Raw genomic sequence first — 26,127 nt, 5'->3', positions numbered from 1 at the left:
CCCAGCACAAATGTCCACTAACTCACTCCCATTCTCATCTATCTCAGCAGGCACACCCCACTCACCAACTATTCCATCCACCTTCACATTCCCAACTTTACCATTCATATCACCAATTAAAAACACTCTCATTCCTTCCAAACTTTTCCATGCAGATTTCTACATTTGTCCAGAACTCTTCTCTCACTCTTCTAGCACGATCTTGTGTTGGTGCATACACACACACAATCGCCCACATTTGTATTCCAACTTTCAACTTGACCCACACAATCCTTGACCCAGCTGATCCATACTGTCTTATGCTCCTCTTGCATCTTTTACTCACAACTATACATACTCCTTCCTTTGCCCTCCACCCTCACCTACTCCTGCACATATACCCCATCCATACTCCCATTCTCTCACACTTTGTCCTCTCCATTTTGTTTCAGTTATTCCACATACATCCACTTTCGTACCCTCAAGCACCTGGACAATCTATCTCTCCTTCATCTCATAATTCGCTCCCCTTACATTCCAAGTTCCAATTACCATGTCCTTTGTCCGGTCCTTGGTCGTCATCGTTTGGTCAGTCCTTGTCCGAGGCTTATTGTTTTTTTTTTTTAGTTAGTTGTTCCCGGGGAGGGGCACCAACCCTCTGCCAACCCTTTTAGTCGCCTTTTACGACAAGCAGGGATACTGGGGGAGTATTCTTGAAAACCCCCCATACCCCCAGGGGTATATATATATATATATATATATATATATATATATATATATATATATATATATATATATATATATATATATATATATATATATATATATATATATATTGTTACGGAACAGAGAGAGATAAAGAACACTTCAAGTGAGAATACTAAAGTCACTACTGTCCCGTAAAGTTCCAGGTTCAAAACAAAAGAGTTAGGTAAAATTACAAGTTAAAGTTTAATGCTCAAACTAAAAACTAAACATTCAGGACTCATAAGGATAATGTAATGGCAAAACACGTTCATATATGGTTAACTGCAATAGCCTCTATTAACATGAATTTAGCAAGGGCAAATGTATCTAAGTCAGCCCTGATAAATGAGAAAACCGGATAATGCTCAGTTAAAGCAAGATATATTATTACAGATTCAAAATATTATTAATATTGGCTGACATTAAAACTCTACATGAATCACAAAAGCCTTTCCAGGCCTAGGAATTAACACCTTAGGCCATGCAGTACAAGAAAAATGGTAGCAACACTTATACTCAAATTATACAGCAGCTAGATGGCTGGAGACTTCCTGACCACTCACAAAAATAATAATACACTATACAGGGGAGGACAGAGATGTGAACAAAATGAGGAGTAGATCTAAGTGGCAATTAATGCAGAGACTGAGCTCATTATATAGGGGCCGGCAGAGCTTCATTCAACTCGCAAGAAGGACGCGAAAATGAGGGTAGGCAGGACGAAGAGTTGACACTCCTGCTCTGAACAACAGAAAGAACGACTTACTCTACTATATGGGGGAGAAGGGGGGAGTGAGGTAGAACACGCAAGCCTGGTCACTATGGAAGCCACGAGGCGAATCGTGATCAAACATGCAGCATACTGTACATTAGAATTATACAAAGGATGATGAAATCATAGGCTATGTAACACCTCCTCACAAAGAAAAAGAAATTTACAAAGGAAATTTCTTATTACTCTAAAACAATCTGTTTAAAGTCTAGATAAGCAACCTGCAATAATATTTTCTTTCCCCTTGACATGTTGTATGTCTAATCAATACTCCTGAAGAAGTAGACTCCATCTTGTCAATCTCTGATTTTTATCTTTAAACTTACTAAGGAATTTCAGTGGGTTATGATCGGTATAAATGACTATGGGGTCAAAACCAGAACACAAATAAAATGAAAAATGCTGTAAACCCAAAATCTAGGCCAAAAGCTCTTTCTCAATAATGGAGTAGTTCTTTTGAGGTGGAGTGAACTTCTTACTGTAATAAGATACAGGATGTTCAATACCCTGATCATCCTCTTGCAGTAAAACAGTCCCAGCTCCTGTATCACTTGCATCAACAGCCATCTTAAAAGGCTTAGCAAAATTTGGAGTAGCGAGCACTAGCTGACTTAATAGGATAGCTTTAAGTTTACTGAAAGAGGATTCACAGTTATCGGTCCAGAAAAATTTTACTCCCTTTTTCAGTAGGTCTGTAAGTGGTGATACAAGAATTGAAAAGTTAAGAACAAATCTCCTGTAATAACTTACCATTCCCAAAAATCTTTGTAGCTCTTTCCTACTTTTAGGTCTGGGAAGATCACTTATAACCTGAACCCTAGCTCCTGGTGGTGCAACATGTCCATCACCAAATATGTACCCAAGGTACTGAACTTTAGCTTGACCAAACTCACACTTTGATAAATTAGCTACAAGATTAGCCTGAACCAAACGCTCAAGAAATTTACTGACATGGCATAGGTGATCTTTCCAGTTGTCACTGAAGAATAATACATCATCAGTATAAACAACACACCCTGCCAAACCCTCTGTTACAACATTCATGAGCTTCTGAAAAGTGGCTGGTGCATTCTTCATACCATATGGCATTACAGAACATGCAAAAGTTTTTCCTAGTGTTACAAAATATGAGATCTCCTTAGCATGTTCAGTGATAGGTACTTGCCAGTATCCCTTTAACAAATCAAACTTACTTATGTACCTAGCCTTTCCGATCTTGTCCATGCAATCTTCCTCATGAGGGAGAGGGTAAGTGTCTGTTTTGGTTATCTGATTAACACGTCTGTAGTCGATGCAAAGCTGCTGTGACCCACCTGGCTTAGGGACTAGAGTGACAGGAGAACTCCACTCGCTCTGACAGGGCTCAATCATCTTGTGGTCCAACAGGTAGCCAAGCTCCTTCTGGATGAGAGGAACTTTCACTGGGTTCACACGGTGAGGAGGCAGTTTAATTAGCTTTGCGTCTCCAACATCGACATCATGCATCAACACGGTGGTTCTTCCTGGAGTGGCACGGAACACTTGCGGGTACTCCTGCATTAATGCCGAAAACTCCTGCCTTTCCTCGGGAGCTAGATGAGAAAGCTTAGTCTGGAGATCATTCATGATATCAGGATTCTTCCCCAAACTATCACTCAGGCTCATACTGCATGAGAGAACTTCACTTGCAGACTCGGGTGGAACAGCTACAGTGCAGACTGGGTTATTTTCGTCCCGCCTGTGATATAACTTTAGCATGTTGATGTGACAAAGTTGCTTGTTCTTTCTACGATCTGGTGTGGCGACATAGTTGACATCACTGAGTTTTTTCTCCACGAAATAAGGACCACTAAACTTGGCTTGAAGAGGTTGCCCATGCACCGGTAGCAGAATCAAAACCTGATCTCCTGGCTGAAAGAGGCGTAACCTGGACTTCTTATCATACCAAGTCTTCATCTTCTCCTGAGCAGCTCCAAAATTCTCTTTCGCCAGCTGTAAAGCAGTGGACAGCCGTTATTTGAACTTCATCACATACTCCAGCAGGTTGACGCCATCTTCCTCCGACATCCAGCATTCCTTGAGTAGCTTAAGGGGTCCTCTTACTTCATGGCCAAACAGTAGTTCAAAGGGTGAGAAGCCCAGTGATTCATTTGGAGATTCTCTTGCGGCAAATACAACGAATGGAAGACCTTTATCCCAGTCTTTCTGATGTTCCAAACAGTATTTCCTGAGCATCGATTTGAGTGTTTGATGATGTCTCTCCAAAGCTCCTTGAGTCTGGGGATGGTAAGCTGAAGACGTGATCTGGGTGATGCCCAACTCTTTCACAGACTGCTTGAAAACATTTGACATGAAATTACTTCCCCGGTCTAACTGTACCTCTTTGGGCAGACCAAACTTGGAGAAGAATCCCAGCGTTTCCTTAACCACGTTCTTTGCTGAGATATTTCTAGGTGGAATGGCTTCAGGATAACGAGTAGCCATATCAATCGAGGTCAACACATAAGAAAATCCTAAAGAAGTCTTAGGAAGAGGGCCCACAATATCCACCAACACACGGGTGAATGCGCCTCAGAAGGAGGAATGGGAACTAGAGGTGCAACCTTCTCGGTCTGATTACACTTCCCCACAACTTGACAGGTGTGACAAGACTTACAATACCAGGAAACATCTCTGAAGATACCTGGCCAGTAGAAGTGTTTCAAAATGCGTGCCACAGTCTTCCTCACTCCAAGGTGTCCTGCCAAACTGGAATCATGAGCCACTCTAATGATATCCTGCCTACAAACACGAGAGATGACAACTTGATATACAACCTCCCATTCACAGTCGGCTGATGCTTTTGGGGGTCTCCACTTTCTCATAAGTACTCCTGACTTTATATAATAACAAGTAGAAGCACTAGTTGACTCTTCCTCACTGCAGGCAGAGTTAGCTAGACCTTTCAACTCAGGGTCAGGAACCTGCAACTTAACCAACTCTTGACGAGACAAATTATCAACACTACGGTTTGCTGCCTCATCTGGTGAGTGGTCCAAATTAGCAAGAAAAGTGTCAGCTAGGATAACATCATCATCATCATTATCCTCTAAGTCACCAGTAACTTTAGACTTAGCCCTAGTGACAGCACATGCAGAGAATACCTCAGGGATATCACAATCCTATGTCGCAGTCGCTGGTTCACTAGACAACTGAGGAGCTGGACACACTTGACTTCCACCAATATCATTTCCAAGTAAGAAAGTTACACCTGACACTGGGAGTTTCTCAACCAACCCAACCATAACGGAACCATTAACAAGACTCTAAATTCACTCTGCACAGAGGGACAGAGAAGTAAATATTCCCTACACCTTGTAAGATTACAGTTTCATCAGAGGAATTAACATTAGACCCTAGAGCACTGGTCAGCATAAGGGATTGGCAAGCACCTGTATCACGATATATTTTAACTGATTTCCTGTCATTACTGTCCAGAGGACTGACAAAACCATCAGACAGGAAATTAGCACATGAACTCTTGAGAGTGTCTCCCACGTTACTGCTCAAAAGAGGAGCGTCATCATGAGAATTTAATTTACCCCTTAAAGCAGGTTCAGTTAACTCGAATAAAGAATTCTGGGAACTCTCAAGCGTGGACACTAGACCAATTGACTGAATATTGAAAGACTCCTTTTTGTTCACATCACGCTGTCTCCTGAAACATTTCTCCGTAGTATGACCAAGATTACTACAATAAGTACATTTACTTTTCTGAAATATAGAGGTGGAGTTGATATTTACTTCCTGAGAAACATCATCTTTATTCTCTTTCCTGTTACCTGTACTCTGAGTAGAGGCAACATTCTTACTCCCAGCTTTCCTTTTTTCTTTATAATATCTCTTGTAAGTGAGAACATATTCATCAGCTAAAACTGCAGCATCAGACAAATTATCTAGTCTTTTCTCATCAAGATATAGGCTTACATCTTTATTAATACACCTTTTGAAGTCCTCCAGCAAAATCATCTGCTTAAATTTATCAAAATCAGAATTTACATTCTTAGGATTTAACCACTGCTCTAACAGATCTTCTTTGATTTTTGCATACTCAACATGGGATTGTTTATCTTGCTTATAAGTTGTCCTAAATTTTACTCTATAGGCTTCAGGAACAAGCTCATAGGCCTTAAGAATCAAGCTCTTAACTACATCATAATTATCAGATTGATCCTGAGGCAAAGATGCATAAGTTACTTGAGCTTTACCGGTGAGAACATTCTGTAGGAGTACTGGCCAATATTTTTTGGGCCAATTAAAACCTGTAGCTACCCTCTCAAACAACTGAAAATACTTTGTTAAATCAGATTCATTAAAAGGAGGGACAAGTTTAACATTTTTAGCCACATCAAAATCATCAGAGCTAGATGATCCAGTTCCACTTTGTTTCATGCGATACTCATGGTCTGCCTGAATCCTAGCAATTTCAATTTGTGCCTGTGCCTCCTGAATTCGAGCCTGAGACTCAACCTCCTTAGCACGAGCTTTCTGCAGGGCCAGCTGTAACTTAGCTATTTCAATCTGCGTTTGCTCATCTGGAGGAGTTACATTAAACAAGCTTATTAATCATGTCAACAATTTGATCTTTAGACTGATGAGAGCAAACAGCAATTCCCAATTGTTGAGCAACAAGCTTAAGTTCATTATTTGTTCTGTTTTCTACATCACACACTGTTTGCACATTTGACAAAAAATCTTTGGCTTCATCAAGAGTGGTAATAGTAGACATCATGAATAAATCACAGTCACAAATTATCAAGCAATATCCTTATGACAATATCCTGAATATCCTGGTAAGAGATCGCCAAATTTATGTTACGGAACAAAGAGAGATAATGAACACTTCAAGTGGGAATACTAAAATCACTACTGTCCCGTAAAGTTCCAGGTTCAAAACAAAAGATTTAGGTAAAATTACAAGTTAAAGTTTAATGCTCAAACTAAAAACTAAACATTCAGGACTCATAAGGATAATGTAATGGCAAAACAGGTTACATATATGGTTAACTGCAATAGCCTCTATTAACATGAATTTAGCAAGAGCAAATTTATCTATGTCAGCCCTGATAAATGAGAAAACCGGATAATGCTCAGTTAAAGCAAGATATATTATTACAGATACAAAATATTATTAATATTGGCTGACATTAAAACTCTACATGAATCACAAAAACCTTACCAGGCCTACGAATTAACACCTTAGGCCATAAAGTACAAGAAAAATGGTAACAACACTTATACTCAAATTATACAGCAGCTAGATGGTTTCAGACTTCCTGAGCATTCACAAAAATAATAATACACTATACAGGGGAGGACAAAGATGTGAACAAAATAAGGAGTAGATCTAAGTGGCAATTAATGCAGAGACTGAGCTCATTATATAGGGGCCGGCAGAGCTTGATTCAACTTGCAAGAAGGACGAGCAAATGAGGGCACAGAGGACGAAGAGTTGACACTCCTGCTCTGAACAACAGAAAGAACGACTTACTCTACTATAAGGGGGAGAAGGGGGGAGTGAGGTAGAACACGGAAGCCTGGTCATTATGGAAGCCACGAGGCGAATCGTGATCAAACATGCAGCATACTGTACGTCAGAATTATACAAAGGATGATGAAATCATTGGCTATGTAACAATATATATATATATATATATATATATATATATATATATATATATATATATATATATATATATATATATATATATATCTACCTCTCTAACTATCTCTATCTATATATCTATATCTATATCTATCTATCTATATATATATATCTATATCTATCTATCTATCTATCTATCTATCTATATATATCTATATCTTTCTATCTATCTATCTATCTATATATATATATATATATATATATATATATATATATATATATATATATATATATATATATATATATATATATACAGTTTTTCATCATCCCGGACCTCCTTTCCCATCTTATGGCAGGGTGAGAAGTAGCAATGCCCAGACAGCCCAAATATGCCCCATCCTGTGGGCCTCGCTTCCATTCACCCATTTATCATTCAAGCCCCCTGAATCCAGGCTCTCTGTCATACGCCAAAAACATGCACCCCGTTCAGTAGCTTCACATAAATGTATCCAATGGAGTCAATCTGGATCTGTCACGTTAAAATGGGTTGCCAAGTCTCTAATCATGTGCTTTTCTTCACATTATTCATCAAGCCAGCTCGATCTCTTGTCAGTCTCCTAGCTTCATCGAATTCCAAACCTCTCTTCCGCACACACTCATCCACCATATCCCTCCAGCATCCCATTGGCCTACCTTGCCTTCTCCCTCCTTCAGATTCGCTCAGATATACCTTTTCCACTAGTCTATCATTATCCATTTTCTCCACATGATCATACCATTTCAGTACAATGTCTTCGATTCTGGTGTCCACAGACTTCCTCACTCCACATCTTGCACACATCACATTATTTCGTATCCTACTCACTCTCTGCTCCACACACATTCCTCAGCAGTGCCTCTCTACTGCTCTCAGTCTTGACTTGTGATTTTCATTCCACACCATAGTCTCACATTCCAGTGTTATAGTTGGCACTAACACTCCTTCATGTAAGCCTCGTGCAGCTGCAACTCTCAAGCCTCTGTTTCTTATCAAGGCTTTAATTGCACCAACTACTTTCCTTCCTTATGTCACTCTACTTTCGACTTCTTTTGCACATTTTCCTCTCTTTTCTGTCACTGTACCCAGGTATATGAACTCTCTCTCCAATTCCAGTCTCTTCATTCAGTGTAACATCACACTGGGAGTAACCTTCTCCCTCAGTAACCATTACTTTACTCTTTTCTACATTTGCTCTCAAGGCACGACGCTTTCAGACATCAGCAAAACTCTGCACTAGTCTATCAAGTTCTTGTCCAGTATTTGGAAGTAGTACTGCACCATCAGCATACAACAAATTTCAGATATTCTATCCATCACCATCCATTACCAACGCCATCCCTCTCTCCATTGCTTGTGTTTTTACTTCTCTCATCATCCCATCTATATATATATTAAACAACCATGGGGAAATCACCGAACCTTGCCGCACGCCCACACCGATCGTGAACCATTCAGTTAGATGCCCATTAACCCTCACACATGCTTCACTACCGTCATAAATGGTCTTCACGGCACCTAGCAGCTTACAATCTACACCGTGCATGCGCAACACCTTCCACAATACTTCTCTGTCTTCTTTGTCGTATGCTTTTTCCAGTTACATTATGCCGTAAAAACCTTATAGTCCATCTCACAAACCTTCACTGTCTCGCTGGAACTCTCAACCACTCTTAAAGCCACTCACTAGAACTTTTCATATGTCTCATACATTCTCTATAATAGTTCTTCTGTATACCTTCCCTACCACACTCAATAAACTTACGCCACAATAAGTCGTGCACTCACTTCGCTCACTTATATTTTTGTACAGGGGTACAGTCGTCTATCTATCTATATACCTAGGCTGCTTCCCCCAAGGAAAGGGAGGTAGCCGAGACAGGACGACACACTCCCAATTTACTCATCCACTCAAACACATTCATTCAAATCTTAGCCCCAAAGGGGAGAAGGGACAGATTCTCACCACACCACACCGCACGAGGGTCAACTGCGCAGTGCAGTTAGTGACATCCACAGCAGGACCCGAGAGCAGAGCTGGTTTACCCCTGCCACATCATAGTAGACCCATCCCCTTACCCACACCTGACCTGATCAGCTGATCAGACCAAATGCGGGAGAATATCTCCTCAGGGCTGCATCATCATTTATTCATTCACAATTTCTCTCCATTTATTTTTGTCACGCACAGCCACTCTTCCTTGCTCAACAGACATCCCTCTTGCATCCAACGCTCTCTTCACACTGTCCATCCATCCTATTCGTGGTCTCCCTCTCAGCGTTACATCTCTCACATCAGATCTAGTTATCTTTTTCACCAATCGCTCATTATCCATTCTCTCCATATGCCGAAACCATCGCAACACCCTGTGCTCAACTCGATCAGCCATCTCCCGAACAACTCCAGTTCTTCTTCGCACTTCATCACATCTCATTCGATCCATACGTGTCACTCTACACATTCTCCTCAGAGACCTCATCTCCATTACATTCAACCTTTTGCTCTCTGTTACACCCATATTCCATGTTTCATCCCCATATAACGCACTCGGTACCACAACACCCTCATATAGCCTTCTCTTTACATCCATTCTAAGTGAACGACATCTAAACACTTTTTTCACTCCTCCCAGCACCTTTCCTATTTCATTCATTCTAAACTTCACTTCTGCATCTACTCTTCCATCCACAGCAACATGTGACTTAAAACACTCTACCCCTTCAAGCAACTCACCATTCAAACTATATTCATCCTCCTACCATCTACCGACCTCGTACACTTTGTCACTTTACTCTTATTCTCATTTACTTTCAATTTCCTCCTTTCACACACCCATCCAAACTCCTCTACCAACTATCTCAGTCTCTTCTCTGAATCAGCCACCAGTGCAGTATCATCTGCAAACAGCAGCTGCTTCAGATTCCACTCTCTACCATCAACATTCACCAGACTCAGACCTCCACCTAACACTCTTGCATTCACCTCCCTTACAACACCATCAATATAAATATTAAATAACCAAGGCGACATCACACAACCTTGCCGCAACTCCTCTCTCACGGGAAACCAATCACTCACAGTACTTCCCACTCTTACACACGCTCTACTATTTACATAAAAACTTTTCTCCCCTTTTAGTAACTTACTATCAGGTCCATACAATCTTAAAACAGTCCACAAAGCCTGCCTATCAGTTCTATCATACGCTTTCTGTAAATCCATGAACGCCCAAAACACATCCTTGTCTTTTGCTAAATACTTTTCACACACTTGTCTCACAGCAAACACCTGATCCACGCATCCCCTCCCTCTCCTAAAGCCACACTGCTTATCACCAATCACTCACTCTGTGCCCTCTCTAACTCTCTTAATTAACACTCTACCATACACTTTACCTACAACACTCAACAGACTTATACCTCTAAACCTAGTACATTCATAGTTATCACCCTTGCTTTTATACAACGGGACCACACAGGCATTTGCCCAGTCAATTGGTACCATACCTTTCACAAAGCACACATTCAACAATTTTACTAACCAGTCAACAATAGTCGCTTCACCACCCTTCAGGCATTCCACAGCATACCCATCCATACCTGCAGCTTTCCCTTTTTTCATCTCCTTTACTGCCTCCTGCACTTCTCTTTCGTGATAAAAGAATCATTTAATTCTCCCAACACATTTATTCCTTGCACCCTTCCATCTGCCACAATCTCAGCCATCCTTTCCTCCTGTACATTTAACAATATTTTAAAATACGCTGCCCATCTCTTCCTTACTGCATCCATCTCAATTAACATCCTTCCATCCTCTGCGTTTACTCACTCTTCCTTCCCAGACTTTCCCTTTCGCACCCTTTTCACCTCCTTCCAGAACATCTTCTTATTCTGTTGAAGTTCTCAGTCAACCTCCTACCCCACCTCTCATCTGCTGCCACTTTAGCATCACGCACAACCCTTCTCGCCCTATTCCTCTTTTCCTTATACCTCTCATATGACACCTCATCCTTCCTCTGCAGCCACACTTCATATGCATGTCTCTTCTCAGCCACAGCCATACTTACTTCCTGGCACCACCATTCACTTCCTTTTCTTACACCACCACCCACACACCTCTTCCGCATGCCCCACTACAGCACTCTTAAACAACTGCCATTTCTCCTGCACACTGCCATTTTCCTGATCTCTCACTGCGCTTCATTCATCTTTCAATTTCTCCTGATACTCTCTCATTTTCTCTCTTTTATCCATCTCACTCACTTTCAAAACCTCCCTGACACACCTAATCCTCCAAGCTCTTACCCATCTCTTACCTACTCTTAACTTTCCCTCCACCAGGTAGTGGTCAGGCATACCTCCACCCTCCCCTCTCAGAACTCTCACATCCAACAATCTTCCTATTACATTCCTGGACACAACTACATAGTCCATCAGTGCTCTATCAACAACCCTTCCACCCTCCTGTCTCACCCATGTATACTTATAAATATCTTTCTTCTCAAACAGCGTATTCCCAATCACCGTCTCTCGCTCAACGCACATTCCTATCATTCTTTCCCCATTTTCATTTCTTCCAGGCACACCATGCATACCAACTACACCTTCAACTGCTACATTTCCCACTCTAGCATTCAGATCTCCCATCATTACCACATTCACATTCTTTCCAAAGCTCTGCAGACACTCATCAACATCATTCCAGAAAGACTCCCTCTCTTTTTCGTCCCTTTCACTACCAGGCCCACATGCACTCACAAACACCCACAACTCACTTTCAAATTTCGCTTTCACCCACATCAGTCTCGATGACACCTCCTTCCATTCAATCACACACTGCTGTACTTTCGGACTCACTAACAAGGCCACACCTTCTCTTGCCCTTCCTCTATCAACACCTGACAATCTTCCATTCACACTTCCAAACATAGACTCATCCTTCCCTTTCATCTTCGTTTCACTCAAAGCTTTCTTCTCACAAATATTCTCCCAGACTCCTCCGTTTTAGCCTCAATCGTACTACATCCACGCACATTCATAGACCCAATCTTCAGGGTACGGGGTTAACTCAGTCCCCCATCCCTTTCTCTGGCCTGTCTCTTTTTAGGAACTAAAAACACAGAGGAGGGGGTCCTTAGTCCCCTCAGCCAGCCCTTTTTAGTCGCCTTTTACGACGCGCAGGGAATACAGTGGCAGTATTCTTCCTGACACAACCAGGCTGCAGAATAGTAGTACCATTCCATAGTGCGACCAGATTGTGCCCCCCCTGCCACAGGAGGTCATAAATAATCACTTATCTTCCGGCACCCCTTGCCTCAGGCTGGTTCCTTTATGCACGGCAAGTCACAGTGGAGTAAGAGGGGCTGAGAGGGAGGGGTAAGAAAGAAAAGGGAAGGTGGGTGGGGGGACGAGTGATGGCGCGAGGGTGGAGTGAGGGAGGGTGGTAGAGGAGGGAGAATGAAATGCGAAGTGGTGGTCACATAATTTGCCTTTTTTTTTTTTTTTTTTATTCAGGGAATGATTATAAAGATGTTAATATTCGGTAGATAATGCTGCATTACACCTTGTAAAGCGGCGTCAGATAACAAGCTTTAGATAGGTGGTGATGAAGGTCCAGAGGTGGTGATATCAAGGGCTGACTCGTGAGAGAAATATACTGACGTGACAAATCAAACATTAGTGCGGAGCCAGTTATTTGTGTTTATCCGTGATTTTTTACTATGGACGCAAAATGGAATCTGGATGGCTCTGACTCTCTTAATGTTTATATAAGAAAAGTCCTCTGCCATTACTTGTAATTAAATTTTGGAACTAAATATCATATGCAACCTTTCACACGCTGTGTCCACAGTATGATCATCCTCACGATAATACTGCTTCTACACAGTCATCATCATGTCATCTATTTTATGGCATCTCTATATGAAAAGGCTATTGAAAATAATTGTTCATAAAAGGTAAATAAATTTTATGTTTGTGCATATGGGTGGATATAATAACGATATCTCTAGTAATCTGTTAAAAGGAAATGAAGACAAAATCCTACCCAAACATCGGAAGTATATCTGTCAATGTTTACAGACATTGTTCAAGCCAAAGCAACCAGGAAAGCTTTATTACGCAGTCAACTGTCCTCCTGCCTCAAGAACCTCTTGCAGTCGTCGCAGCACAGGGGAAACAGTGTTGTTAATGGTTTGCCGGTTTCGTCTGAACAGCTCCCACTCGTCCTTGGTGTGCTGGAGGAGACGGGCCCGTGTCCTCTAGTTCTCTAGCTCCCACGCGTTGACAGTTTGGGCCCACACAGTCTCCATGGCTCTTCACTAATGTTTGATCTGTCACGTCAGTATATTACTCTCACGAGACAGCCCTTGATTTCACCACCAATCTAAAGCATGTTATCTGACGCCGGTATACAGTACATGGTGTAATGCAGCATTATCTACCAGATATAATCTGCTGTATATATAGCATGCCCTAAATGAAGGAAAATAGAAAAATAACGGGACTACCACTTCGCATCCCATTCTCCTTCCACTACCTACCTCCCGCTCCCCTCCCTTACTCCATCATAGCACCATCACTCATCCTCCCACCCACCTTCCCTTCTCTCTTTGACCCCTCCCACTCAGCCCCTCTTTCTCCACTTTGACTTGCCGCGCATAAAGTAGCCAGCCAGAGGCACAGGGCACCGGAGGATAGGTGACTATTTATGACCACGACTGTACAATCAAAGCCTTTTTCCACACTGTTTGCACAGTTTCACTTCTGCAAGCCTTCTTACATATCTCCAACAAGGACTTCGTTCCGATCTCTCCACTACATTAATCATCTCTGCAGATAAATATATATATATATATATATATATATATATATATATATATATCTATCTATCTATCTATCTATCTATATATATCTATCTACTATCTATCTATCTATCTGTCTATCTATCTATATATATATATAGTATATATATATATATATTTATATATCTATATATATATATATATATATATGTATATTGTTACGGAACATAGAGATAATGAACACTTCAAGTGAGAATACTAAAATCACTACTGTCCCGCAAAGTTCCAGGTTCAAAACAAAAGAGTTAGGTAAAATTACAAGTTAAAGTTTAATGCTCAAACTAACAACTAAACATTCAGGACTCATAAGGATAATGTAATGGCAAAATAGGTTACATATATGGTTAACTGCAATAGCCTCTATTAACACGAATTTAGCAAGAACAAATTTATCTAAGTCAGCCCTGATAATTGAGAGACCCGAATAATGCTCAGTTAAAGTAAGATATAATATTATTACAGATACAAAATATTCGACACACACCGCAACTCAGCCAAGAGACAGGGCGTGTGTGCTGGGCATTCCCCAGGCCCTGTCTTCCCCCTTACCTTTACTCAAGACAACCACCAGCAACCGGAATACAGCAAGGCCCGGTCTCCTCGAATTGAGGAGAGAATCATCAACAACAACAACAACAAAATATCACTATTATTGGCTGACATTAAAACTCTACATGAATCACAAAAACCTTACCAAGCCTTCGAAATAACGCCTTAGGCCATACAGTACAAGAAAAATGGTAACAACACTTATACTTAAATTATACAGCAGCAAGATGGCTGGAGACTTCCTGAGCACTCACAAAAATAATAATACACTATACAGGGAAGGACAGAGATGTGAACAAAATGAAGAGTAGATCTAAGTGGCAATTAATGCAGAGACTGAGCTCATTATATAGGAGGCCGGCAGAGCTTCATTCAACTTGCAAGAAGGACGCGAAAATGAGGGCATAGAAAACGAAGAGTTGACACTCCTGCTCTAAACAACAGAAAGAACGACTTACTCTACTATAAGGGGGAGAAGGGGGGAGTGAGGTAGAACACGCAAGCCTGGTCACTATGGAAGCCACGAGGCGAATCGTGATCAAACATGCAGCATACTGCACGTTAGAATTATACAAAGGATGATGAAATCATAGGCTATGTAACACCTCCCCACAAAGAAAAAGAAATTTACAAAGGAAATTTCTTATTACTCTAAAACAATCTGTCTAAAGTCTAGATAAGCAATCTGTAATAACATTTTCCTTCCCCTTGATATGTTGTATGTCTAATGAATACTCCTGAGGAAGTAGACTCCATCTTGTCAATCTCTGATTTTTATCTTTAAACTTACTAAGGAATTTCAGTGGGTTATGATCGGTATAAATGACTATGGGGTCAAAACCAGAACACAAATAAAATGAAAAATGCTGTAAACCCAAAATCAAGACCAAAAGCTCTTTCTCAATAGTGGAGTAGTTCTTTTGAGGTGGAGTGAACTTCTTACTGTAATAAGATACAGGGTGTTCAATACCCTGATCATCCTCTTGCAGCAAAACAGCCCCAGCTCCTGTATCACCTGCGTCAACAGCCATCTTAAAAGGCTTAGCAAAATTTGGAGTAGCAAGCACTGGCTGACTTAATAGGATAGCTTTAAGTTTACTGAAAGAGGATTCACAGTTATCGGTCCAGACAAATTTAACTCCCTTTTTCAGTAGGTCTGTAGGTGGTGATACAAGAATAGAAAAGTTAAGAACAAATCTCCTGTAATAACCTACCATTCCCAAAAATCTTTGTAGCTCTTTTCTACTTTTAGGTCTGGGAAGATCTCTTATAACCTGAACCTTAGCTCCTGGTGGTGCAACATGTCCATCACCAAATACGTACCCAAGGTACTGAACTTTAGCTTGACCAAACTCACACTTTGATAAATTAGCTACAAGATTAGCCTGAACCAAACGCTCAAGAAATTTACTGACATGGCATAGGTGATCTTTCCAGTTGTCACTGAAGATTAATACATCATCAATATACTCGTAAACAACACACCCTGCCAAACCCTCTGTTACAACATTCATGAGCTTCTGAAAAGTGGCTGGTGCATTCTTCGTACCATATGGCATTACAGAACATGCAAAAGTCTTTCCTATTGTTACAAAATATATGATCTCCCTAGCACGTTCAGTCATAGGTACTTGCCAGTATCCCTTTAACAAATCAAACTTACTTATGTACCTAGCCTCTCCAATCTTGTCTATGCAATCTTCCTCGCAAGGGAGAGGGTAAGTGTCTGTTTTGGTTATCTGATTAACACGTCTGTAGTCGATGCAAAGCCGCTGTGACCCACCTGGCATAGGGACTAGAGTGACAGGAGAACTCCATTCGCTCAAACAGGGCTCAATCATCTTGTGGTCCAACAGGTAGCCAAGCTCCTTCTGGATGAGAGGAACTTTCACTGGGTTCACACGGTAAGGAGGCAGTTTAATTGGCTTTGCGTCTCCAACATCGACATCATGCATCAACACAGTGGTTCTTCCTGTAGTGGCACGGAACACTTGCAGGTAATCCTGCATTAATGCCGAAAACTCCTGCCTTTCCCCGGGAGCTAGATGAGAAAGCTTAGTCTGGAGATCATTCATGATATCAGGATTCTTCCCCAAACTATCACTCAGGTTCAAACTGCATGAGAGAACTTCACTTGCAGACTTGGGTGGAACAGCTCCCGCCTGTGATATAACTTTAGCATGTTCATGTGACAAAGTTGCTTGTTCTTTCTATGATCTTGTGTGGCGATGACATAGTTGACAGCACTGAGTTTCTTCTCCACGAAATAAGGACCACTAAACTTGGCTTGAAGAGGTTGCCCATGAACTGGTAGCAGAATCAAAACCTGATCTCCTGGCTGAAAGTGGCGTAACCTGGACTTCTTATCATACCAAGTCTTCATCTCCTGAGCGGCTCCTAAATTCTCTCTCGCCAGCTGTAAAGTGGACAGCCGTTCTTTGAACTTCATCACATACTCCAGCAGGTTGACATCATCTTCCTCAGACAGCCAGCATTCCTTGAGTAGCTTAAGAGGTCCTCTTACTTCATGGCCAAACAGTAGTTCAAAGGGTGAGAAGCCCAGTGATTCATTTGGAGATTCTCTTGCGGCAAATTCAACGAATGGAAGACCTTTATCCCAGTCTTTCTGATGTTCCAAACAGTATTTCTTGAGCATCGATTTGAGTGTTTGATGATATCTCTCCAACGCTCCTTGGGTCTGGGGATGGTAAGCTGAAGACGTGATCTGGGTGATGCCCAACACTTTCAGAGACTGCTTGAAAACATTTGACATGAAATTACTTCCCCGGTCTGACTGTACCTCCTTGGGCAGACCAAACTTTGTGAAGAACCCTAGCATTTCCTTAACCACGTTCTTTGCTGAGATATTTCTAAGTGGAACGGCTTCAGGATAACGAGTAGCCATATCCAATCAGGGTCAACACATAAGAAAATCCTGAAGAAGTCTTAGGAAGAGGGCCCACAATATCCACCAACACACGGGTGAATGGTGTCTCAGAAGGAGGAATGGGAACTAGAGGTGCAAGCTTTTCGGTCTGATTACACTTCCCCACAACTTGACAGGTGTGACAAGACTTACAATACCAGGAAACATCTCTGAAGATACCTGGCCAGTAGAAGTGTTTCAAAATGCGTGCCACAGTCTTCCTCACTCCAAGGTGTCCTGCCAAACTGGAATCATGAGCCACTCTAATGATATCCTGCCTACAAACACGAGAGATGACAACTTGATGTACAACCTCCCATTCACAATCGGCTGATGCTGTTGGGGGTCTCCACTTTCTCATAAGTACTCCTGACTTTATATAATAACAAGTAGAAGCACCAGCTGACTCTTCCTCACTGCAAGCAGAGTTAGCTAGACCTTTCAACTCAAGGTCAGCAACCTGCAACTCAACCAACTCTTGACGAGACAAATTATCAACACTACGGGGTACTGCCTCATCTGGTGAGTGGTCCAAATTAGCAAGAAAAGTGTCAGCTAGGATAACATCATCATCATCATTATCCTCTAAGTCACCAGTAACTTTAGACTTAGCCCTAGTGACAGCACATGCAGAGAACACATCAGGGACATCACAATCCTGGGTTGCAGTCACTGGTTCACTAGACAACTGAGGAACTGGACACACTTGACTTCCAGCAATATCATTTCCAAGTAAGAAAGTTACACCTGACATTGGGAGTGTCTCAACCAACCCAACCATAACGGAACCATTAACAAAACCGGACTCTAAATTCACTCTGCACAGAGGGACAGAGAAGTAATTATTCCCTACACCTTGTAAGATTACAGTTTCATCAGAGGAATTAAGATTAGAGCCTAGAACACTGGTCAGCATAAGGGATTGGCAAGCACCTGTATCACGATATATTTTAACTGACTTCCTGTCATTACTGTCCAGAGGACTGACAAAACCATCAGACAGGAAATTAGCACATGAACTCTTGAGAGTGTCACCCACGTTACTGCTCAAAAGAGGAGCTTCATCATGAGAATTTAATTTACCCCTCAAAGCAGGTTCAGTTAACTCGGTTAAAGAATTCTAGGAACTCTCAAGGGTGGACACTAGACCAATTGACTGAATATTTAAAGACTCCTTTTTGTTCACATCACGCTGTCTCCTGAAACATTTCTTCATAGTATGACCAAGCTTACTACAATATTACATTTACTTTTCATAAATATAGAGGTGAAGCTGGTATTTACTTCCTGAGAAACATCTTCTTTATTCTCTTTCCTGTTACCTGTACTCTGAGTAGAGGCAACGTACTTAGCTTTCCTTGTTTCTTTAGAATATCTCTTGTGAGGGAGAACATAAAAATCAGCTAAAACTGCAGCATCAGACAAATTATCTAGTCTTTTCTCATCAAGATATAGGCTTACATCTATATTATACACCTTTTGAAGTCCTCCAGCAAAATCAACTGCTTAACTTTATCAAAATCAGAATTTACATTCTTAGAATTTAACCACTGCTCTAACAGATCTTCTTTGATTTTTGCATACTCAACATGGGATTGCTTATCTTGCTTATAAGTTGTCCTAAATTTTACTCTATAGGCTTCAGGAACAAGCTCATAGGCCTTAAGAATCAAGCTCTTAACTACATCATAATTATCAGATTGATCCTGAGGCAAAGATGCATAAATTACTTGAGCTTTACCGGTGAGAACACTCTGTAGGAGTACTGGCCAATACTTTTTGGGCCAATTAAAACCTGTAGCTACCCTCTCAAATAAACTGAAAATACTTTGTTAAATCAGATTCATTAAAATGAGGGACAAGTTTAACATTTTTAGCCACATCAAAATCATCAGAGCTAGATGATCCAGTTCCACCTTGTTTCATGCGATACTCATGGTCTGCCTGAATCCTAGCAAGTTCAATTTGTGCCTGAGCCTGTGCCTGTGCCTCCTGAATACGAGCCTAAGACTTAGCTTTCTTAGCATTTGCCTGAAACTCAGCCTCCTTAGCACGAGCCTGAAACTCAGCCTCCTTAGCACGAACCTGAAACTCAGCCTCCTTGGCATGAGCCTGAAACTCAGCCTCCTTAGCACGATCCTCCTGTAGGGCTAGCTGTAACTTAGCTAATTCAATCTGTGTTTGCTCATCTGGAAGAGTTACATTAAACAAGCTTTTATTAATCATGTCAACAATTTGATCTTTAGAATGATGAGAGCGAACAGCAATTCCCAATTGTTGAGCAACAAGCTTAAGTTTATTCTTTTTTCTGTTTTCCACATCACACACTGTTTGCACATTTGACAAAAAATCTTTGGCTTCATCAAGAGCAGTAATAGTAGACATCACGAATAAATCACGGTCACAAAATATCAAGCAATATCCTTATGATAATATCCTGAATATCCTGGCGAGGTCGCCAAATTAATGTTACGGAAAAGAGAGAGATAATGAACACTTCAAGTGAGAATACTATAATCACTACTGTCCTGCAAAGTTCCAGGTTAAAAACAAAAGAGTTAGGTAAAATTACAAGTTAAAGTTTAATGCTCAAACTAACAACAAAACATTCAGGACTCATAAGGATAATGTAATGGCAAAATAGGTTACATATATGGTTAACTGCAATAGCCTCTATTAACACGAATCTAGAAAAAAAACAAATTTATCTGTCAGCCCTGATAAATGAGAGAACCGAATAATGCTCAGTTAAAGTAAGATATAATATTATAACAGATACAAAATATTACTAATACTGGCTGACATTAAAACTCTAATGAATCACAAAAACCTTACCAACCCTACGAATTAACGCCTTAGACCATATTGTACAAGAAAAATGGTAACGACACTTATACTCAAATTATACAACAGCAAGAAGGCTGAAGACTTCCTAAGCACTCACAAAAATAATAATACACTAAACAGGGGAGAACAGAGATGTGAACTAAATGAGGAGTAGATCTAAGTGGCAATTAATGCAGAGACTGAGCTCATTATATAAGGGGCCGGCAGAGCATGATTCATCTTGCAAGAAGGTCGCGCAAATGAGGGCATAGAGGACAAAGAGTTGACACTCCTGCTCTAAACATCAGAAAGAACGACTTACTCTACTATAAGGGGGAGAAGGGGGGAGTGAGGTTGAACACGCAAGCCTGGTCACTATGGAAGCCACGAGGCGAATCGTGATCAAACATGCAGCATACTGCACGTTAGAATTATACAAAGGATGATGAAATCATAGGTTATGTAACAATATATATATATATATATATATATATATATATATATATATATATATATATATATATATATATTTCACAACTATATATACACCCAAAGAAGAATATATAAACATACCAATATATATATATATATATATATATATATATATATATATATATATATATATATATATATATATATATATATATATATATATATATATAGTTTCCATGGTTGTTCAATCTGTACTTGGATGGGGTAATAAAAGAGGTACAAGGTAGGGTAGTGGATGTTGGAGTGGCCCTGGTGGGAGAGGATAGTGTTTGGAAACTCCTTGTACGGTTGTTTGCAGATGATACTGTGTTGTTGAGTGAAGACGAAGGGGAGCTGCAAGGCTTGGTGGATGAGTTTGGGAGAGTGTGTAAAAAATGGAATCTAAAGGTGAATGTAGAGAAGAGTAAAGTGATGGTCTTTGAGAGAGGTAAAGTCAGCGAATGTACAGTGAAGTTGGATGGTGAGGAATTGGAAAATGTGAGTACGTTTAAGTACTTGGGTAGTGTGATGAGTAAGGATGGAGGTTTGGAGGGTGAAGTGCTTGAAAGGGTACAGTAGGGAAGAAAGGTTGCTGGTTCTTTGAAAGCAGTGATAAGAATCAGGGAAGTGAGCATTGAAGTGAAAAAGATACTACATGACAGTATTGTGATACCAACTCTAACGTACGGAAGTGAAGCTTGGACGTTGTTGAAAGGACACAAGTCAAGAGTGAGAGCAGTGGAAATGAGTTATTTAAGAGGAGCATGTGAAGTCACATGGAGAGACAGGCTGATGAATGAGGATATAAAGGAGCGTTGTGGTGTTGATGTGGATGTGATAGGAAGCGTTATGAGGAACACACTGAGGTGGTTTGGCCATGTGGAGAGGATGGAGGGTGAAAGACTGACGAAGAGAGTGTATGTGAGTGAGGTGGAGGGGGGAAGAGGGAGGGGGAGGCCGAGGATGAGATGGAGGGATGGGGTGGAGAGGTATACGAGTATGAGAGAGGGGTGTGTGAATTGGGAGCAGGGCAGTGAAATGGAGGGGGACAGGGCGACTTGGAGGCGATTTGTTTGTGGCCACCCCAAACGGGATTGAGGCGTCTGGCAATATATATATATATATATATATATATATATATATATATATATATATATATATCAATCAGTATCTATCTATCAATCTTTCTATATACATACATATATAGATAGATAGATTGATAGACAGATAGATATATATGTATATGCCAGTATCTACCTATTTATGTATCTATTTATCTATCGATCTATATCTATCTATCTATTGATCTCTGTCTCTCTCTCTCTCTCTCTCTCTCTCTCTCTATATATATATATATATATGAATATAAATAAATATATATATATATATATATATGAATATATATATATATATATATATATATATATTGTTACGGAACAGAGAGAGATAATGAACATTTCAAGTGAGAATACTAAAATCACTACTGTCCCGCAAAGTTCCAGGTTCAAAACAAAAGATTTAGGTAAAATTACAAGTTAAAGTTTAATGCTCAAACTAACAACTAAACATTCAGGACTCATAAGGATAATGTAATGGCAAAACAATTTACATATATGGTTAACTCCAATAGCCTCTATTAACACGAATTTAGCAAGAGCAAATTTATCTAAGTCAGCCCTGACAAATGAGAGAACCGAATAATGCTCAGTTAAAGCAAGATATAATATTATTATGGTTACAAAATATTACTAATACTGGCTGACAGGAAAAACCCCACCAGGCCCACGAATCAACGCCTTATGCTATACAGTAGAAGAAAAATGGTAATAGCACTTATACTCAAATTATACAGCAGCTAGATGACTGGAGACTTTCTGAGCACTCACAAAAATAATAATATACTATGCAGTGGAGGACAGAGATATGAACAAAATGAGGAGTAGATCTAAGTGGCAACTAATGCAGAGACTGAGCTCATTATATAGGCGGTCGGCAGAGGTTGATTCAACTTGTGAGAAGGACGCGCAAATGAAGGCATAGAGGACGAGGAGTTGACACTCCTGTTCTGAACAACAGAAAGAACGATTTACTCTACTATAAGGGGGAGAAGGGGGGAGTGAGGTAGAACACGCAAGCCTGGTCACTATGGAAGCCACGTGGCGAATCGTGATCAAACATGCAGCATACTGTACATTAGAATTATACAAAGGATGATGAAATCATAGTCTATGTAACAATATATATATATATATATATATATATATATATATATAATATATATATATATATATATATATATATATATATACGTTGGTATGAAGTTACATAACGTGGCGAACGTTTTCAGCGAATCAGATAGACGGAGGATTCCTGGGGCTTCAACGATCAAGTAATGGAAGCATAGCCCAACAGATTGGAGCAAATTTTGGCTGTCTGGACATTGCAAATCCTCACCCTGCCCTATGGTGGGAAAGGAGGTCCGGATGATGATATACTCGTATGTAATATATATATATATATATATATATATATATATATATATATATATATATATATATATATATATATATATATATATATATATATATATATATATATATATATATATATATATATATATATATATATATATATATATATATATATATATATATCTCATCTCATTAGCCATTTTAGTGTCCACTGCAGGACTAGCCTATTCCAACCTAAGCAGGGACGATACAGCCAATGTACCTCTCCCAAGTGGCTTAGGCTGTCTGGTTGAGATTGTATGTAGGGTGAGAAGTGCTTGTAAGTGTATTGTAGTGTTGGAGTGGCTTTGGATGTGTGTGTAGTCTGTGAGCCAAGAGTATTCGGCCCTCGGAAGCCGACTGGATGCAACGTACTTTATAGTATTCGACACTGGTTGAACCACAGCCCCCCTGATGTCCGCCAATGCAGTACGTGCAGAAAAATGCTCCCAGAATTTATTACCCTGGCGGGGCTCGAACTCTCGTTCTTCAGTGTACTAAAACGCACAGTTCACCACTGTACCACAGAGGCTCATATATATATATATATATATATATATATATATATATATATATATATATATATACCTCTGTGGTACAGTGGTAGAATGTGCATTATTAACATGGGAGAACGATGGTTCCCACCCCACTAGGGTAATAAACTTTGTATGCATTCTTCCGGCCACATCCGTTTTTTTCGGATATAAGGGGTGCTGTGGTTGAACCAGCGACGCGTACTTTAAAGTATGCTCGCACCCTGTCGGCCTGGGAGGGCTGATTACACTTGGTTCACAGACTACATACACATCCAAAGCGACTCCAGCACTACAATCACACTTACAGGCACTTCTCACTCTACTTACAATCTCTACCAGACAGCCTAAGCCACTTGGTAGAGATATGTAGGCTGTATAGTCCTCACTTCTGTAGGGATAGGCTGGTCCTGCGGTGGACACGCAAATGGCTCGATGATGATGATGATGATATATAACTAACTAACTAACTATATATATATATATATATATATATATATATATATATATATATATATATATATATATATATATATATATATATATATATATATATATATATATATATGGCGGGGGGGACACAACCTGGCCGCACTATGGGGTGGTACTACTACTCTGCGGCCAGGTTGTGTTAGGAAGAATACTGCCACCGTATTCCCTGCGTGTCGTAAAAGGCGACTAAAAGGGGCGGGATGAGGGGACTAGGGACCCCCTCCTCTGTTTTTTAGTTCCTAAAAAGAGACATGCCAGAGAAAGGGATGGGGGATGAAGTTATCCCCGTACCCTGAAGATTGGGTCTATGAATGTGCGTGGATATAGTACGATTGAGGCTAAAAGGGAGGAGATTGGGAGAATGTTTGTGAGAAGAAAGTTGGATGTGTTAGCTTTGAGTGAAATGAAGATGAAAGGGAAGGGGGAGTCTATGTTTGGAAGTGTGAATGGAAGATTGTCAGGTGTTGATAGAGGAAGGGCAAGAGAAGGTGTGGCCTTGTTAGTGAGTCCGGAAGTACAGCAATGTGTGATTGAATGGATGGAAGGAGGTGTCATCGAGACTGATGTGGGTGAAAGCGAAATTTGAACGTGAGTTGTGCGTGTTTGTGAGTGCATATGGGCCTGGTAGTGAAAGAGATGAACAAGAGAGGGAGTCTTTCTGGAATGATGTTGATGAGTGTCTGCAGAGTTTTAGAGTGAATGTGAATGTGGTAATGATGGGAGATCTGAATGCTAGAGTGGGAAATGTAGCAGTTGAAGGCGTAGTTGGTATGCATGGTGTGCCTGGAAGAAATGAAAATGGGGAACGAATGATAGCGATATGTGTTGATCGAGAGATGGTGATTGGGAATACGCTGTTTGAGAAGAAAGATATTTATAAGTATACATGGGTGAGACAGGAGGGTGGAAGGATTGTTGATAGAGCTTTGATGGACTATGTGGTTGTGTCTAGGAATGTAATAGGAAGATTTTTGGATGTGAGAGTTCTGAGAGGGGAGGGTGGAGGTATGTCTGACCACTACCTGGTGGAGGGAAAGTTAAGAGTCGGTAAGAGATGGGTGAGAACTAGGAGGGTTAGGTGTGGCAGGGAGGTTTTGAAAGTTAATGAGTTGGATAGAAGAGAGAAAAAGATAAAATATCAGGAGAAATTGAAAGATGAGTGGAACGCAGTGAAAGATCGGGAAAATGGCAGCGTGGAGGAGGAATGGCAGTTGTTTAAGAGTGCTGTGGTGGGGCATGCAGAAGAGGTGCGTGGTGTGAGACGTGTGGGTGGTGGTGTAAGAAAAGGAAGTGAATGGTGGTGCGAGGAAGTAAGTATGGCTGTGGCTGAGAAGAGACGTGCATATGAAGTGTGGCTACAGAGGAAGGATGAGATGTCATATGAAAGGTATAAGGAATAGAGGAAGAGAGCGAGAAGGGCTGTGCGTGATGCTAAAGTGGCAGCAGATGAGAGGTGGGGTAGGCGGCTGACAGAGAATTTTCAACAGAGTAAGAAAATTTTTTGGAATGAGGTGAAAAGGGTGCGAAATGGAGAGTCTGGGAAGGAAGAATGAGTAAAAGCAGAGGATGGAAGGATGTTAATTGAGATGAATGCAGTAAGGAAGAGATGGGCAGAGTATTTTGAAAGATTGTTAAATGTAGAGGAGGAAAGGGTGGCTGAGATTGTGGCAGATGGAAGGGTGCAAGGAATAAATGTGTTGGGAGAGTTGAATGATTCTTTGATCACGAAGGAGGAAGTGAAGGCAGTAAAGGAGATGAAAACAGGGAAAGCTGCAGGTATGGATGGGTGTGCTGTGGAA

The sequence above is a fragment of the Coenobita brevimanus genome, chromosome 4, assembly GCF_032717465.1.
Source record: "Coenobita brevimanus isolate Jiangsu-jjx chromosome 4, ASM3271746v2, whole genome shotgun sequence".
In the NCBI taxonomy this organism is placed as follows: Eukaryota; Metazoa; Arthropoda; class Malacostraca; order Decapoda; family Coenobitidae; genus Coenobita; species Coenobita brevimanus.
The sequence above is the reverse complement of the archived record's forward strand: the minus strand, read 5'-3'. Positions refer to the sequence as shown.